The 3,937-nt window shown below is 35.6% G+C and overlaps 1 pseudogene; it reads left to right on the top strand.

Annotated features, from left to right (window-relative positions):
* Nucleotides 1–2,304: 2,304 nt before the first annotated feature.
* On the top strand, nucleotides 2,305–3,109 carry LOC149199521 (homeobox protein HAT3.1 pseudogene; annotated as a pseudogene).
* Nucleotides 3,110–3,937: the final 828 nt, after the last annotated feature.

The raw sequence follows: 3,937 nt of genomic DNA, 5'->3' as shown, positions 1-3,937 counted from the left end.
ATAAAACACATATACTCAGAGATTTTCCCCTAGATCCCAAAACCGGAACTACTAGCTTGATTTTTCATTATATTCCTTCCAATGCTACAATACAGATTTATACATGTCAAAGCATCCAATACCATGGACCGAAAACCATCACATCCAAAACCATGGACCGAAAACCATAGGTAGGTTTGCCCAACCTAATATGGGGTCCAAAAAAAATTTCCCAAGGCGCTGCCCCGGACCCCATAGAGGGGTTAGCCATGGAAAGAATATAACACAACCCAACATAATAGAAGTGTACTTGATGATTGGAGCAAATGTATCTTCATAATCCTCTCCCTCTTTCTGGATGAACCCTCACAAATATCGCTTTGTACTTCTCTAGGTTGCATGTTTGATCTTTTAGATCCCCTTGGAAGTCACCACTGACTTCCCTTCAAGTCTCGACATAATCATGGAATGCTTCAAACTTGTTGGCCTACCTGCTCCCTTTGAACTAGGAGTTTTTCCAATCACCTCGCATGATGTCAACATAATTTTTCCCTCTTGAACACAAATCACTCTAGCTAAGTTTATGCTCCATTCCGGGAGAATCTTCTTGCCACAAACTTTGTTTTGTTCTTCTCGGTGCCTCCATTTGTTGCTAGACCCTTGGCATCCTTCACGATGTACCTGCAAACCTCATTAGGAGGCCATGGAAGAAACGATTATAACCAATCAAGAAAATATATAAAAACAAGAGTTTGACCAAAAATAAATTAATAATAATTAAGGAAGAATGATACGAAATACTTATCTTTTGATTTGAGGATTGTAGGGAATTTTCAACTCCCTCTTGATCATTGCCTCCTAGTAGAAATCACTGCAATCCAACTGCAATCTCATCAAGCTAGAAATTTTCATCCTTGTCCCCATCATAAACTAGTAATGCATGTAGCTTTCTTTTCTTTCCTTGCATGAATTTTATGTGCTAGGGTTTCTTCATCCCCGAGTTATACAAGTTGAAGAGATTTTCAAGTAAATCTCCATTAATAAACATTCTTTGTCTCGCTTTAGGGTTTCACAAACCCTTAGGACCAAGAATTCAGTGTAAGTCATATTTTTCTAGACATATAGGGTTTACAAACCCTAAGACTTCCAAATTTCATCGAAACCCTTTGTGAACGCCATGAAGATTTCTTCAAGTGGAAGGAATTGTTCAAATCTAGTATCTAATTGAGGTATGAGAATTGCTCAGTGCTCTTAAAAAATATGTAGATCTCTTCATCATTTTGTTCTTTTGATTCACTATCCTACTCTTTAGTTTCTATACCGTAAGAATTCATGCATGTTCCAAAAGCATGACAAAAAAATGTATAAGATTCATTGTTACGAATATAAATTATATGAAATAAAATGAATATAAATAATAAATAATAAAATGATGATAATTTTAAATAGTCATTAGTTAACTGAAAAGGAATGTCTAAAAGACATGCCCCATCACGAAAGGATGTTTGCCTAGGTATATAAGCAGGCCTCATTGTAACATTCAAAAATACTTCTACATTTTATATATTAATAAATTATTATTACAAATACCTTTTGTGTATTCTTACATTAAAGTCAACAAGCCATAAGTTTTGTTGCTTCAGTGGCATCAGATCCATGCGAGTCTTTAAACATTATCCACCGCACAATATGTTGTTAATTTTCTTCCTTGAATTCATTGAGCAATTTAGTAAAATTCAAGAAGCATTTTAGCGATTAGAAAAATCATGTGCAGAAGTTACAGCGTGTCTAAAGAAAAGCTATGCAGAAATCCATACTAAGGAAGATGATAACAGTGGTGAAGAAACGAAACAAGGTGAAACGGGAGAAGAATATTTTGATCATAATGATGATAATAAAAATGAAGATGTAATAGATAATGATGAATATAGGAATAATATAGATTGAGATGATGATCCAAATGAAGACGGTTTAGAATCTGTTGATGATGCACAACATGGAGTAGCAACATTGGATTTGTTTCATTTATTCCTTGATATTCCTTTATATCAAATTGTTGCAGAAACTTATCGATCCCTGTGTCTGAAGTGGCGTGCCAATTGTGAAGAAGTAATTAAGCAAGAGGATAGTGAAGATGCTCGTAGCACAGTTTTTTTGAATTAATTAGTGAATGTTGATGCATCTCATTCAAATTCCAAGGACGGGAGGGGAGAAAGGATTTGATCATGAAGAAGTTATTGATAGATCTACTGAAATAAATTTGGCCTTTGGAGACGAGAGATCTCGGTCAGACAAAAAGGTTGAAAGCCAAGAATTCGAGGAAAAATGAAAATGAAAAAGAACAAGAAGAAAACAAATAGTGTACAAGGTGAGCTCTCTAGAACTAGAAAGCGCATAAAATATTTATTACTTCGGATTGGTTTTCAGAAAAACATGATTTATGCTTATTCTAATGAAGGATGGAAAGGGAAAACCCAAGAAAAGATTAGGCTAGAAAAGGAGCTTCAGAAGACTGCATCAAATATATTGTAGTGTAAGCTTGCAATTCGTGAAGCTTTCCATCATCTTCATTCTTTGTGCTTGGTGGGGAGTCTTCCAGAATCTGACTCTGATTCTAAGGGGAAGATAAACAACGAGGATCTTTTTTTCACAAAGTGTGGGTCAAAAGATATGGTCATTTGATAATGATATCATCCTTTGTGATGGCGCTTGTGATCGTGGCTATCATCATAAATTCCTGGAACCTCCTTTGGAAACTACAAATATTCCTCTTGAAGGCGAGGGTTGGCTCTACCCAGAGTGTGACTACAAAATTGACTGCTTTGATTTAGTCAACGATCGCTTTGAAACAACTTTTGAAATTAGGGATAGCTGAGATAAATTTTTTGTTGAGGAAATTGTGAACGCAGATGGAGATGAGAACCCCTTTAATTTGGAAGGCATGCCATCTAATGATTGAGAAGATGATGATTATGACCCTGAAAGTCCAGAGAAGCCTGATAGTAACCAACAAGAAAAGGGTTCAAGCTCTAAAAAGGATGAAAGCACAAGTGATGCAGAAAATTCAAATATATCAAGCAGTGATGATGAAGGTTCTGAAAGTGATGGCAACTCTGATGTTTCCTCATAAGACATCTAGGAGTATTTCCATGTGTACTTGGCAGATTCAGGAAAAAGAAAGTCCAAAATGGCTAGAGGCAAGAAGTGTTTGGAAAATTCTGAATTAGATATAATTTCAGATCTATATGAGATGGTTGGACTTGTTGCTTCTAATCAAGATAGTATGAGTGAAGATGATGAAGAGTGGGGACCTAGAAAGTGGCCAAAAAAGGGAAGCAATTTGATGTGGAACAAGATGTTTCTACTGTGTCAAAATTAAAAAATCTCTATAAAGAATCAATGATGAAGAAAAAAGGGAAGGGAGCCAATGTTGACTCAGAATATATCAACCAATCAAAGTTGAATTTATGTAGAGAATATGATGTTGAGATAGAAAATGAAGAGCGCAAAATTTCAAAGAAAGAAAAACACGGAGAAGGTGGTCCTTTAGAAGATGTTGTTGCATCAGAATTTAAAGCATCCAGAAAGAAAATTAGCAGGAGCAACTTGGGAGTGCCACATTTTCAACAAAGTAGAAATTATTTTCTAGGTTACCTACTCCTACAATTGAGAAGTTTCGTGTAGTTTTTAGTGGGAATCGCTTTCCACCATTGTTTGTTAAGGAGGGTTTAGCAAAGGAATTTGATGTCTCTTTTAAGAAGGTACACAAATGATTTGACAGTGCACGACATTTTTCTTGTCATCAAGATAGAATAAAACGAGTTGATAATTCTGATGGTTCTAATGAATATTCTATTATTAAAGATGACAATATTACTTCGAAGAGAGTCAAGGTGCCAGGTAGTGCAAGGAAACGGAATAAGGATACCAAAATTGTGCCATCTGCCGAAAGAGGAAA

The sequence above is a fragment of the Pinus tabuliformis genome, chromosome 2_1 (genome assembly GCF_031772625.1).
Source record: "Pinus tabuliformis cultivar Carrire ecotype Pingquan chromosome 2_1, CPIR1, whole genome shotgun sequence".
Taxonomy (NCBI): domain Eukaryota; kingdom Viridiplantae; phylum Streptophyta; class Pinopsida; order Pinales; family Pinaceae; genus Pinus; species Pinus tabuliformis.
The sequence above is the reverse complement of the archived record's forward strand: the minus strand, read 5'-3'. Positions and strand labels throughout refer to the sequence as shown.